General features: G+C 43.5%; 1 protein-coding gene and 1 long non-coding RNA gene across 2 annotated transcripts in view; one reads left to right on the top strand and one right to left on the bottom strand.

The window, feature by feature from the left end:
• The window catches only part of LOC310843240 (cilia- and flagella-associated protein 337-like), a 1288916-nt gene that overhangs the window by 1151094 nt on the left and 122528 nt on the right, over positions 1 to 15294 (top strand). The gene's annotated exons all lie outside the window — the stretch shown is intronic.
• Positions 3081 to 6816, bottom strand: LOC310843935. Its single transcript, XR_014563798.1, has 3 exons — positions 6587 to 6816; positions 5635 to 5775; positions 3081 to 5112 (listed from the first exon to the last, which is right to left on the bottom strand). It is a non-coding gene; the product is annotated as an uncharacterized lncRNA (long non-coding RNA).

Here is a 15294-nt window from a genome sequence, read left to right as displayed (position 1 = left end):
AATGACCTTGAAAAGCATAGGAGAGTAGCAGCAGGAGAAACCGACAAGCAAAAACAGACCTAGACGGTTTGGAAAGGAGCCAGCTCTGAATTTCAGTGCCTCCAAAGTCCACTAAAGCCTGAGTATCCAGATGGATTTAGCAACCCAAAAACAGATCCAATTTAAAAAAGAAAGAAAGAAAAGACAGATGGCCAAGATATGCTTTGAAGAGTAACCTTGTTTTCTGAGCATTTTAAGCTGCCCTGCCAAATTATTTACACACAGAGAGACACACCAAGCACTCAAAGGCATCTCTTTGAAACTTCCCCTCTAAATGCTTTGTTCAAGGTCACCTAATTTGGTTGTTTTAACCGATGCCCGGTCCCAGCTTCAGCTTTCCCAAGAATCCATTTGTGCATCCTTAATTGTTCATGTTATCTCTGGCAGACTAACAGGACTTCAGTTAAAAGCAAACATAGCATCGACAGGTGTGCTGCTTAGAATTGCAGCCACTTCAGAATGTTATCAATAGGAGGGCAAAACTGGATGATCATGTGCTTTCGGAAACAGAAAAGGGAAAAGCCACAAAAAATAAAAAGTCTCTGCCTGTCAATGGAAACGAGGGTGTACAGTGGAAGCATATCTTGTCTTCTTTTTTTTCTAATTCAAAGCAAATATAATGACATTCGAAACAGATTCAGCCAGCTGGATTTAAATCAGCTTAATTAATGCCCCTAAAAGCCTGTTATCAAATATTGTTTCCCCCTAGGAGGATGCAGACTGGTGTGCATGTGTGTATCTATCTATTTATACATATGTGTATGCATATGTTTTAATACACTGCAATACAATACAATAAGGGACGCAGGTGGCGCTGTGGTCTAAACCACAGAGCCTAGGGCTTGCCGATCAGAAGGTTGGCGGTTCGAATCCCCACAACGGGGTGAGCTCCCATTGCTCGGTCCCTGCTCCTGCCAACCTAGCAGTTCAAAGCACATCAAAGTGCAAGTAGATAAATAGGTACCGCTCTGGCAGGAAGGTAAACGGCATTTCCATGTGCTGCTCTGGTTCGCCAGAAGTGGCATAGTCATGCTGGCCACATGACCTGGAAGCTGTATGCCTGCTCCCTCACCCAATAAAGCGAGATGAGCGCCACAACCCCAGAGTCATCCGTGACTGGACCTAATGGTCAGGGGTCCCTTTACCTACAATACAATATATGAATGAATGAATGAATGAATGAATGAATGAGAGGGCTATTGATGGATACTAGATTATGCTTTACCTCCACAGTTGAAGGAAGCAGTGCTTCTGAATACCAGTTCACAGGGGGGGGGGAGTGATTTTGTGTTTGAAACCTGCTTGCAGGTTTCTCTCAGGCATCTGGCTGGCCACTGTGAGAAAAAGATGCTGAACTAGATGAGCTATTGGCCTGATCCAGCAGGCTCTTCCTATGTTCTAACTTAAGGCTTAACTCTTTTATTTCAATGTGTCTACTCTAAACATGACTCATTCTGGATCCAACCCTCTGTGTTCATGTCCTCCTGTTCCAACCATCCCACTCTGCTCCACACTCTCACCCAGTTGGCAATCTCTCTCTCCCTCTCCCTCTCCCTCTCTCTCCCTCTCTCTCTCTCTCTCTCTCTCACACACACACACACAAACATTCCATGAAATTCATTTATTATTATAAAACAGTTTGGGTTCTTTTCTGCCCCTTCATGGTTTTCTTTTTGCAGTTTTTGTTTTTTGGGCATCCTGAAAACCTGAAGGTTATGCTGAGTCAGCTGGCAACTCTTTATTGTGTCTGGCTCCAGCTCTGGGAGCATGGGAAGACTTGGATTGGTCTTAAAATATATGATGATGGCCCCTAGATTTTGGATATAATCTTGTACACCAGGGGCAGTCAATGTTACATACTCCAGATACTGCTGACCAGTGCTTTTTTTTTTCCTAAACAAATGCTTAGGGGTACTCTCATTTTGACTCAAGAAAATCACCGGGAAAGGGACTGAAACCGCCATTGGAGGTGGTAACAACAAAACTGACCAATCACCACGCTAGATTCCGACTCCTACTTCACTCATTAAACGCTCGCTTCCTTCTGAGACTCAGGAAACAACGTGACAGGAAATGAGGCCGCCATTGGGGGGTAGCAATGGAACTGACAGTTCACCATGCTAAAGAAGAAACTTTTTTTAAAAAAAAAAAAAGGTTTCTTCTCCCAGAAAAAAGCACTGCTGCTAACTAAGATTCCCATCAACCCTAGCATTAGAGTCGGGCGCCAGGGTCAGGTCAGTAATAAAACTCACAAGGTGCCAGCGAAGTTAACTCTTTATTCCATGAAACAAAACAGCTCAGGCCTAAGGAGCCCAGTAACTCTTGCCAGTACATCTTGTCCCAATGAGGCAGTTGCGAGGATTGAAGGTCCCCACTTTCCCACAACTATATTCCTTCTCCCTCAAGTCCTTCCCAAGCAACCTGAGGCTCCTTCATTTTGTCTCTCTTTGCTCTGCCCTCTTCATTCCTCTTTGTGTTCTGGGAGACCAAAGGGGAGGGGAGCTGGTCACAGCAGGAGGGGGAGACTCCCTGGCTTCTTCAGCAACCTGCCTGATCTCTGCCTCTTGGCCCCACTCCTCTCCAGCCTCCACTTTTCCTCTGCCTCTGGACTGCTCTCTGCCACAGCCTCTCCTTACTCACTAAACCCTGTTACATCTTCAGCTTCTGACACCTCATCCTCCCAGTCTGCTCCCTCTCCTCCCACTGACCACTCATCATCATCCCACCACCAATCCCCTGGGTCTGAGCGTTCTTCCCCTCGGTGTTCCCTTGGGGGTTCCCCAGCTGGTGCCTCCTTTGTACCCAGCCAGTCCATGAAACCTAGGGATGATTGGAATCGAATTTCATAATATATGGAGGGCACTACATTGGCTACCCCTGCTATGCATATGCATAGTTATTTGGGAATAAGCTCCATTTAACCAGTGGGTCTTCTGAGTGGGTGTTAGATCTTTTCCCTACACCAACAGAAATATAATCTGCATCTTAATCTCATTGAATGTTGGCACTCTTATTAACTTTTTGCAAAGATCGCTGGCAGACCAATAACTAATTTTATTTTAAAATGCATGGATTAGTCCATTTAATCATTCACGTATTTTAATGAAAAAAGCACGTTTGACTCCCTCTATGACACGAATGATAAGAATTAAAATAATTTCAATTACTTTATTGTCAAAGGCCCGCAGTTAAATGAGCTCTACTCTAGTGTGCACATACGCCCAAATCCTGTGCATTTTCTTTCTTTTTTATTTTATTTCTATTAATTTTTTTATTTGCAAATTTAACAAAGGGGAAAGAAAACGGGGAAAGGGGTTAAAAATGAACAGGAAAGAGAATGAATGGAAGAAAAAGAAAGAATAATAATAACACCACCATCGGCTCACATTAAGGGTGCAATAACAATCAGTGCATCCATCTTGGGTTAAACATAAAGGTTAATAAAAGCCCTCCAGGTGTCCCAATAGAAACCCACACGAAGTGGATTTCTGGAAGAAATATGTTCAAATGTATCCAAGGCGTTGAGTTCCTCAGGCCATTGTGTGATAGATGACAGGTGTTTATCATTCCAGGCTGAAAATATAAGTCTCTTAGTGGCCATAAGGGCTTGCAAAATCCACTTTTTTATCCTGGCATTAAACCCCATACTGTGGGAATATAGTTTAAAAGATCATGAGCGTCTGCAAATATTGAGGATTTCACCAATGCAAATTTCTTAAGGACAGTCACTTCAGACCAAAAAGAATGCAGTATATCACTGGACTAGCCCTCATCATGTAGCTCCATTAGGCATATTCAGCATTACACCTACCAAGTAAAAACTAGGACACACCAAAAGTTTTTCAATTGACCACACATAAGGTAAAAGTTAAAAGGTAAAGGATCCCTTGATGGTTAAGTCCAGTCAAAGGCAACTATGGGGTTGTGGCGCTCATCTTGCTTTCAGACCAAGCGTTTGTCCACAGGCAGCTTTCTGGGTCATGTGGCCAGCATGTCTAAACTGCTTCTGGTTCACGGTGGACCATGACAAGAGCCAGAGCACACGGAAACGACATTTAAAAGGTAAAGGTAAAGGGACCCCTGACCGTTAGATCCAGTCGCGGACAACCCTAGGGTTGCGGCGCTCATCTTGCTTTACTGGCCGAGGGAGCCAACGTACACCTTCTGGGTCATGTGGTCAGTGAACCAGAGCAGCGCACAGAAACGCTGTTTACATTCTCGCCAGTGCAGTACCTATTTATCTACTTGCACGGCATGCTTTTGAACTGCTAGTTTGGCAGGAGCAGGGACCGAGCAACAGGAGCTCACCCCATCACAGGGATTTGAACCACCGACCTTTTGATCGGCAAGCCCTAGGCTCTGTGGATTACCCCACAGTGCCACCCGCGTCCCTTAAATGACATTTACCTTCCCACTATTTATCTTCTTGCACTGATATGCTTTTGAACTGCTAGATTGGCAAGAACTGGGGCAGAGCAATGGGAGCTCAACCCATAGTGGGAATTTGAGCCGCTGACCTGATCGGCAGACCCAAGAGGCTCGGTGGTTTAGACCACAGCGCCACCCACTTCCCGGACTTATGACAGCCCTAATGTCCAGAATCTATCTGCAATGGACAGTGCCTTTCTATACAGATCTTGTGGAGTCCACTATACCCATAATATTAATTTCTGCTGGAACAGTCCCAATTTCAATCCTAAAGATAAAGATTCTAAGGCAAATTTTGTTAAGGCTGTGTAATACTTCTAATTCCCTATTCAACAACTCTCTAAGTTCCTCAAAGGTCCATTAAGCATTTATAAACAACAGTTATGGGTTTGACTTTCTGTAAGGATACAATAATTTCCTCCGACAATATAGGAGATGCTGAAGCACTCAAAGCAGATGGTCCATAAATAAACACCAACAAATGTTGTAACTGAAGATATTGCCGTTCGGCACGTGGACTCTCCTTCCTTGGAGCTTTTTAAACAGTGACTGCGTGGCCATCTGTCCTGTATGGTGTAGTTGAGATTCCTGCATTGCAGGAGGTTGGACTAGATGATCCTCGGGGTCCCCTCCAACTCTACAATTCTATGTGCCATGAGAGTTAGGAATGGGAAAAAAATGAAAGCATCTTTTGCAAGGGAAGAAAGCTTTGTGAAATTGGAGGGCAGATCTCAGCATAACACTAGCCAATGGATATTTCTGGGGTGGGAATACATAAACTGGTTAGCTGGATGAGGGTTTTTTTTGTATGGTGAAATAGCTGAAACTCTGATATCTGCCCACATCTTAAAACATGTGCCTTGGATAGTATGTCACTATTTATCATTCCAGACTGGAAACAGTAAGACTGAGTATAGCCAGAGATAATAGACTTCTTGCATGTGCTGAAAAGTCTCCCCACCCCCAATGTCTTCCTTTGTGCCTTCTGAAAAGGTCCTAGAGGTTGCTCGCTCTTTTTGTTGCATTGTGCAAAACAAGCATTGTGCTTCCACCTACTTCTCTCCTCATAGTTGTTTTAGTCATGAAAGTGGGATTCTATATCTAGTCAGTCTCCATGGCAACTTTATTTCTTATTAAATGGGAAAGGAAATGACATAATTAACTTACATGACCTCTTTACTTTGCAGAGGAGTTCAGTTGAATCTTTGGTAGTTGTGTTGCATGCTCAAAGATGCGCTTCTCTATTGATAGATATGTTTTTTCCCCATTATCGGAGGCTCTTTAGGTGAAAAAAATGGTAGCGGCCCTCTGGAAGCAGGGAAAAGGTGTATTGAATGAGAATGCCAGGCATTCATCTGCCCTTTTCAATGATCTCTTTGGAGCATTTCTCAACAGTCTCTCTCACACACATATATAAACTACTTTACCTTGGCTCTGCGGGAATGCCCATTATATTCATCGTGTTTGGTTTATAGAGGTCTAAATGGTAGGCTTCCAGCAATGATATGTGATGTGAAACAGTTGTGCTCCTTGAATGTGTTCATAGAGAATTAGGGGAGTGATTGCACTCAACCTATAAACTAAGGCACAAATCTCTGTGTCTTTGAAAAACATAGGACACGGTTTTCCTGCCCAAGTCAGACTCAAAGAAATTGCAACAGTAAAAGCCAATCTAAAAACAGCCCTATATGAATCCATCAGTATGTGCAATATTCCCCCACTGCATCTCCCCTGATTTTAGAGATTATAAGAGCGACGAATTATTGAGCATGTGCCTATAGGGATCTGTATGAATATGCAACGTTTTAGCATTACGTCAAATGTGATCCTCCTTCCCTTCCATGCATTGAAGTGACTCATTCAGTTTTCCACTCTCTGTGACTACAAAATAGAAGCAGGGAAGCATATGGAGGAGAGAGGGTCACAGAGGTGGTGCAACAGTTAGCCTAAATATGAAATCTCACAGCAGGGGACTCTCTCTCTCTCTCTCTCTCTCTCTCTCTCTCTCTCACACACACACACACACACACACACACACACACACCCCTTCTCTTCTACAGCTGTTCCTTTAAACCTCCTTCAGCCATTTATCAAAGACACAACCTTCTCCAGAACCTACCTGCCTCTGACACATATTCCCCTTCATTCCTTCTGATCCCCCTTCTTGCTCCTCTGTAGCACTGCAAATGCCCTTTTAACCCAACCACTTCCACCTGTCTCCTCCTGAGTTCCTCCACCGCTCCAGATTTCTTCCTCCTCCAGCACTGGCAGACTACAATTGTCACACACCTACCTCTGTCCCCCCACCCAATATTCCCTCTCAATCCTCCAAATGTCCCCTTTACTCCCAGACAGTTCCATCTGCCTCCTCCCCAAATCCTCCTCTTTCCCTCCCGTCAGTCACCTGTTTTCTGAGAGCCACCTCCCTCCGCCGCTGCCTTTGCAACATTGGAAAGAGGCCAATGAAAACAGACTGATGACGCTCTCGTATTCCTATTATATGCAATATTTATAAACTACACTTTCGTGTCATTCATATATATATATGCAGTATAAGTCATACAAGTTAAGACAATGAAGACATCAGTAACACATCAGCAAAATAAATACTGGCTGGTTAAAAGTAAATTCACATTTCAAAGGACAATGTTTTAAAGCCATGTTTAAAAGAAGGCAGGTATGATTCCTGCCAAACCTCTACTGTCAGGAAGTCTGGTGCTGTTGTGGGTGGGATTCCTATAGGGAATCTCATGCTCCGCCCTGTAAAATGATTGTATTTCCTTCCTGATCCATGCTATCCCAGTATGGATAGTGTAAACTACATGGCTATTGTGTAAAGGTCATCTAAGTCCTGAATTTGCGAGTGGTGGGAAGAATGCAAGGAGATCAGGTCCCATTCAAAGCAGGGCAGGGCCAGAGATCAATAGTGTTTGAGGTCATGGGATGGGTGCCCCACGATGTAACACAGCCTCTGCCATGAACAGGATTAAGCTTTTGCAACACAGCAAATACCATTTTTAAAAGGGGGGGAGAGAGAGAGTTTGCAGTGGGTTATGAAAAGCTTAACCTTGCATATGCCAGCTCAGCTGCACACAATGAGCTGACACATTCAGGAATTTGGTGTGATTACCATGAGCCTGCAGTCATGTGACTTGGCCCTGACGAGGCTCAGTAACGTAGACTGAGATGCTTGTAGTCATGCACTTATGTAATAACCCCCAGCATCAGTGCCACTCAGCCTGGGAACGTTTAGCTCACATTATCTTCAAACCAATCTAGACATGGGAACTAGTGCTGTAATCCTGTGCACGCTGACATTGTGTGTATGGCGGGGGAGGGACCATTGAACAAAATGGGACGTAACCTCTGAATAAACTCATATAAGATCAGGCCACAAAAGTATCCTTTACAGAAAGATCATCTATTTGTTCTGAAGGTAAAGACAACTACCAATTTTATGTCTTTTTTTTTTTTTGAGATACTAATAAGTGGGGGAAATGCTCTAACTCACTCTTCTATTAAATGCTAGAGATACTAGCAAACCTATACTTCTGGGGTTCAGATACAAATCTAGGGGCTTATAATGAGGGGGGGTATAGGAGCCCCACTTTCGTCTCTGGCATGGATTAAATAAAAGTTTTCATCCAAACAGGTTCCCAACCAGTCTCCCAATTCCCAAGCTCCCCCCTTCACAGTTGAGCCATAATAACATCTAATAAATAGATCCTTTCCTAGCATTTATTCACATCCCAACATGAAAGACCCCACTGTTCTGCCTCATGGGAAATACAGGCTATGAATTCTTGACTCCAAGACACACACACACACACACACACACACACACACACACACTGGTCTCACTCAGTAACTGACAGGAGCATCAACTGACCTAGTTTCCAGATGTGAGGTTGGATTTTATTGTGATGATTTTCCCTTAGGACTTCAGTCAATTAGTTCCCAAATCAGCCTGGTGTGTCACTCTTGAACATGTTACTGGAAACAGTCAGAAACAAATGCTTGAAAGGTACATATGTGTGAGAGCGTCATGCATTAAAAAAAAGAATTTTTAAAAAAATGGTGATTGACATGGCAGCATTAGACAAGTGACTCACAGTTGTCTACTCCTATGGATCCTTATTCACTTTCTAAATGGCACTTATCCTTAGGTAAGTGCATTTGGGATTGCAGTTTGAGTACTTAATTTACATGCCGGCATTACATAATTATTTCTAATCTGCTTGAAGTTTTTCTTCCACACAGCAGAAGTATCCATCCACATTTTGGATCCCATCCTTCCTCCAAGGGTGTCAGGAATCCATAATGGTGTTATCGATCCCATTTTAGGTAAGTTAGGTAAGAGATAATGGCAATCCAAGGCCATCTGCTTTCATTCCTTGTTGAACCCAGACCGTCTTAGTTATTTATTATTTATTAGATTCCTGTGCTGGCCATCATCCATTTCTATACTGGCTTTCATCCAAGGATCACAGGGAAGTTTACATATAAAAACACAAAAATATATACAATAGTAACAAATAATAATGCCCCACATTATCATTATTAGTTACTAAATTTTAGGTTTGGCACTCTCCATAACATCCCATTGGCTCCAAACTGCAGGCTTCCAAGCAATTTCTCTGACGATGAAGTTATGACACCTTTATGCTTCTCACATTTTTTGTTTATACCAGTTATAAATTTAGAGACACACATTTCAGCATATTTTGCTTGGAAGAAAATATTTCCTTTGTGTGTGTGTGTTTTTAAATCCCATCCTAATGACTTCTCTCGCTCCTGAATCCCTTGCTGGTTGTTAAATGGGATAAACCAGCTTGAGCTGTATAGTAATAGTGGCACAATGCTTTATGATGCTGTACATGAATAATTAGCAGTCAATGAAGGGGGAAAGATTCCCGGTGCCAGAACAATGACTCAGCAGGTTGAGGAACACACAGTTTTAGAATTTGACACCTGTGTGATATCTAGTTAGGCTGTACACTGTAATTACACCAATGGCAAGTTCCTCCGTAAGGAGATCAAGCATGCAAGACCAAAATAGCTTCGCTTTCTCTCGGGAATAACCCAAAACAAGAGAGCTCTTCCAAGTAAATCTAGTCTAAAGCAAGGGCCAGCATGGGACACCAAAGAGTATTTCTAGCTGGGAAACACCAAAAACAGAATGATCAAAGCCAACTCTCCAGTGCTTTATTTTATTTATGTATGTAACAAGATGGATGTCATACTTCAAGGCAGATGCTTAGAACTGCTGTAGCATAAAGTTTAAGATCAAGAAATGCCTGGGTCAAATGTTTCCTCTGCCAGGTGGCCTTAGGCAAGCCACTCACTCTCACCCTGCCATCTGCAATATTTTAGCAGTGTTGGGAAAGGGTACATAAGATGCTGCCTTATATTAGTCCATCTATCTCAGCCTTGTCTACTCTAACCAGCAACTGCTCTCAATCGCCTACCTAGAGATACCAGAGATTGAAGCTGGAATGCCTTGTATGGAAAGCAATTTGTTTTATTGCTATTTCATTGTATTTTATTATATTGGTATTATTGTTGACTGTCCTGAGCACCATTTGACAGCAAGGCGGGATACAACTCTAGCTAATGATAATAATATATAATAAACCTACACTCTAAACACTGTGTTAACAATCCGATTGCAATTTTGGTCACTTTCTTGTATTGCATAGTACATATCAGTTTTAATCTAAGAATTCTGGGAACTTCTGCTTCGCTGCAATTTTAAAGTTAACATTGTGATAACTGAGTTGCTTCAGTTTGCATTTTGGTTATTGACGTTGAAACTGTTCATGTCTTAACCTGCCACATTAAAAATGAAGGTCTGGGGCCATTGAACATATCATTAATCTACTGTGCTTTATGAGGAATGATAGAAAAATTCAGTGGACAAACTGTGGCAGAAGCTGCATTCATTTAGCATACAAGTAGATCTATCTTTGTGCAGGTAACAGTTGTGCTTATTTGTTTTGATCAATACTATATATGTATAAAGCAGCTGGGTGGGTGGGTGGGTGTTTGTGTGTGTTCCTAAATGGACCTTTTTTGCCCTGGTGAACCAGGAGAGGAACATTTAAGGATTAAATAAGCTTTAATGTTGTCTTTACTCAGGAGCTGAATAGTTGCTGATTAGCCCTGACTAAATTCTACCTTATTTACAGTCCTATATAATATCTTTGTTACTAAGGAACCATTACTGTATTATTTGGAATATGGAAAGTTCTGCAGTGCACATTTCTCTTATAAAAGCAGCCTTTTGCTTGGCTTAAGCTTCCTTAAGATGCAAGTACTTAAACTACCTGGGGAAAATATCAAATAAATAACTCCAGGGACAACCCAGCCCTGCCCTGTGTGTGCAGAGTGCACAGGACCAAAGCCTGTGGACTACCAAATAGGCATCCAAGGACATCTGCAGAGCATGCAAGGTGTTCACTGCCACCATCCAACAATTGTGCCAATCTGTGCCCAGCCAGACATCCAGCAACCCAAGCCCTTGTACACTCATGCACGGCTCCTTCTAGAAGTTTACTGTGTAGAAGGGAAGAGGCACTACCTTACTGATGGCTTGCAACTGATGAAACGTTGTTTTTATTATGTATTTTGTGTTTCTAGCTTGTGTTTTTATGCTGTGGACCACCCTGAGACATTTGGATGAAGGGCAGTATCCAAATTTAATAAATTCATATGTACTGGATGAATGATGAAAGGGTTAGGGAAGTGGCCCAATGTGTGATATCTCCAGTATGCACCACAGCCAGAAACCAATAGCATTGGTTGTTGGGTCTTTCATGGACTGACCCATCAGTCACCTGCAGTATCTTGTAGGGTTAATGGCTCTGTCTTGCTCTTCCTGTGTTGTTTCCCCCCCAATAAATAAAGCACATTTATTCATTCTTAAATCAATCCCTCCCCTAGAAAACCAATCCATTCCCTTCCGTGTGTGCAGCTGTAATAAATAGTCATAATAAATATTTCACACTCCTGAGCTATTGGGCTGATGCTATATATAGCAGGAAGTGCGGGGGACACTTCCTGCTATATCCCCCGCACTTGCTCTTCCTGTGTTGCCCATTAGCAATGAGGGTCTAGCAGTTGTCTCTCCACACCCCATCCCAGCCACTGCAAGGGCAGCTCCACACCCTGCTTTGCATGAATCAGTAGGACTGTGACCATGGAAGTGTACTGGTGTCCCATAGGAAGTGCCCATGCTCAAAATACAGGAAGATCTGTGGTATCCTGATCCTCTAACGTCTTCCCTAGCTGCTTTGAGGAGGCTATGGCAGGGTGGGTGGGTGTGGACTGGGGAAATCTGTTGTACATGTGTCAGAAGGTGGTACTTCATTAATTACTGTATAAATAATATAAAGTGTGCTTTACTCCTACAAACACATAATCTGAGATGTGAAACCTGTGGCCCTCCAAATGTTTCATCATCCTCCCTGAGCATTGGCTGTGCCAGTTGGCGCTGATGGGAGCTGGAGAGATCCAGCTTCCCCATTCCTGATTTAAAGAATGCCTTAAAGACAAGACAAATGGAGGGGGCCACCAGGGGGCGCATTGGAAGATGGCCAACAATAACATCTCTCTGACCCACACGAGATAATTAAGAGGCTGTGATGGGAGTATGCAGCCTCCCTTGCCCCCCCCCCCAGGGAATGGGGGGACTGCCTTGCCAGCTGTGTCCATAATTCACCCCCGGAATCGAAAGAAGGGGGTGAGGACACTTGGCACGAAGCCCTCGGGTGATGTCGGCTCTCCCTGACGCTGTCTCTAATCACGCACTGGTTCGCATTAGCACGAAATATACAATTGGAAATATATAATTGGAAAGAAGCTAATGCACATACATCAAGTGAAGATCGGGAGTAAAGACTGCTGATTAATGGGATCTCTGTGAGCGGAGCGACGGGCTGGACAAATAAATCAAGTGAAGAATCATCATTAAAAGACTGGTATGGTGGAGTGGGGACGCAGGTGGCGCTGTGGGTTAAAGCCTCAGCGCCTAGGACTTGCCGATCGAAAGGTCGGCGGTTCGAATCCCTGCGGCGGGGTGCGCTCCCGCTGCTCGGTCCCAGCGCCTGCCAACCTAGCAGTTCGAAAGCACCTCCGGGTGCAAGTAGATAAATAGGGACCGCTTACCAGCGGGAAGGTAAACGGCGTTTCCGTGTGCGGCTCTGGCTCGCCAGAGCAGCGATGTCACGCTGGCCACGTGACCCAGAAGTGTCTCCGGACAGCGCTGGCCCCTGGCCTCTTGAGTGAGATGGGCGCACAACCCCAGAGTCTGTCAAGACTGGCCCGTACGGGCAGGGGTACCTTTACCTTTACCTTTTATGGTGGAGTGACGTGGGTAGCGCTGTGGGTTAAAGCCTCAGTGCTTAGGACTTGTCGATCATCAGGTTGGCGGTTCGAATCCCTGCGGCGGGGTGCGCTCCCGTTGCTCAGTCCCAGCGCCTGCCAACCTAGCAGTTCGAAAGCACCCCTGGGTGCAAGTAGATAAATAGGGACCGCTTTATAGCGGGAAGGTAAACGGCGTTTCCGTGTGCTGCTCTGGTGCCAGTTCGCCAGAGCAGCTTCGTCACGCTGGCCACGTGACCTGGAAGTGTCTGCGGACAGCGCTGGCTCCCGGCCTCTAGAGTGAGATGAGCGCACAACCCTAGAGTCTGGCAAGACTGGCTCGTACAGGCAGGGGTACCTTTACCTTTACCTTTATGGTGGAGTGAAATGGAAAGGGGGGAGGAAAAAACTTTTCTTATTTTGTCTTATGTGAGTACCAATAACCCTCCCCTCCAGAGAGAAGAATCGTTGCTAATTACTAATCACAAGCAGGAGCCAAGAACTGTGTGGAAATGAATTACTGATCAAAGAGAGGACTGGTGGAAACATCAGGGAATGGAAAGAAAGTTTTATGACGCAGTTAAAAATGGACTTTCGTTAAGACAGGCTTGCCCATAGGAGGACGAGGGGGAGGAGGACCAGGGTCATCGGAATGTGAATGTATGGTTATCGAAATGTGATCTTGACCTGGCAGGTCCCCTTGAGATATAGATTGGCAAGCCTGTGGATCAACAGACAGACTGTGGGAATGTTTTTTACGGAGGTGTGGAAATGGCGTCTGTCCTTTATGGGATATGACTATTGGAGAGTGTAAAACCCACACAGAATATGTTTGTTTGCAACCCGCTTGTGAAGATTATCAGAGATCACAAAGAAAGGAATGTATGATAACAACAAGAAGATGAGGAAAATAACAAAGAGACTATCTGGATAGAACTGATAGAACTGTTTAATTAAAGCAGCAGCAGCAAGAGTGAAGTTTGGATCCCTTTCGGAGCTTGAAGTATGGGTACCCCCAACAAAATTTTTAAAAATTTGGCTGTATAATTTGGAACTAATGTGATTTGGAATTAATGTTATTTGATTGGCCTGTTAATAAAAATTATATTAAAAAAAAGACAAGACAAATGACTTACTATAAAAAAAAAACAATTCCCTATTCAACGACTTCCATGCCAAAGCAACAGGCCTTCCTCCTCCCTGCAATGAACCTTGTTGATGTGGGAAAATGTTCTCAGCTAGTATCTGGTTCAGTAAATCTTAAGCAATTGTGTACACACACATCAAGGCAATGTCTTTTTGGTAAATACTGAAAATTTAGATTTGGATTAAGCAGTGAGCTGCTATGAGTATTACAACCTAATATTTGCTTGCTGCTGCTCTTTTTTTGAAATGCAGGTACCTGAGTGGAAAGCCAAGTACCTACTATTATCGGCATGGACCTGAAAAGAGCTCTCTTCTCTGCTTATTAGACAAAAATGTCACACTTGTATCTCAACCACAAGAAAGGATCACTGTTAATGAAAGTGTGGCAGGAACTTGGCAGCAGGTTAGTTGTTTTCCCTGAGGTTTTGAGCTACACATCCCATGTCAGGTGTCTTGCACTGACATTTACAACATAAGCTCTTCTAGACAGGTGAAGACTTGTGATTTCAAACCCACTGGGGCCAATTCATATTGCCATTTTGTGACAGACATTTTTCAAACCAGGGTCTGAAATCTGGGCAGGGATTTCAGTGATGTTTTCAAGAGTGTCATCCTAGAGATCACACACTGTTAGTTATAGCAATAAGTAAACAGCAAGAAAGGATACAAATGCCGCACCTCCTACTGCTGCTTACCTTCTGAGGCCCCATCACTCATCCTATTTCTGTTTCTGCTCTTTGCCTGTGTTTGAATATGCTCTGAACTGCAATGGTTCAGAGATATACTGGTGGCTGGATGGTCTTTCCCTTTAAATGGGGAAAAATGAACTGATTGGTTTCCTGGTCCCTTCTATTGACTGAGAACGTTGACCTCACCTGGAAAAAGGTAATTCACATTCATGTTCTGGGGCTTGTGATGGGAAATGGCGAGAGCCAATCTCATATATAATCCTATTGTTCATTGATTGGCATTGTTTAAAACAAGTATCACACAATTAGTTCCCATCTGTTGTTGTGAAATAACAGTTATTAAGGAATAACAGGTTTCATTGAGGTGAGGCTTTATGCATGACATACATGCAAAACTGGTCTATCTAGAAGATTAGTGTAATTCATATATTCAAGATCTGAGAGATACTAAGCAGTCTGCTGTATAGTCAAAGGCTTCAGTTCCATACCCACTTAGGAACTTATAAACCCCATTGAATAAAACAGGATTTGTTCACATGTAACTGATGGCAGGACTGCATCTAAAGTAAAACAGATGGACTTTGTTAAAGCCAGTCTATAGACATTCAAGCTTACCCAAGACTTACTTTTG

This window comes from Podarcis gaigeae (assembly GCF_964106915.1).
Source record: "Podarcis gaigeae genome assembly, chromosome: 4".
Classification (NCBI taxonomy): domain Eukaryota; kingdom Metazoa; phylum Chordata; class Lepidosauria; order Squamata; family Lacertidae; genus Podarcis; species Podarcis gaigeae.
This window is presented reverse-complemented; position numbering and strand designations above follow the sequence as displayed.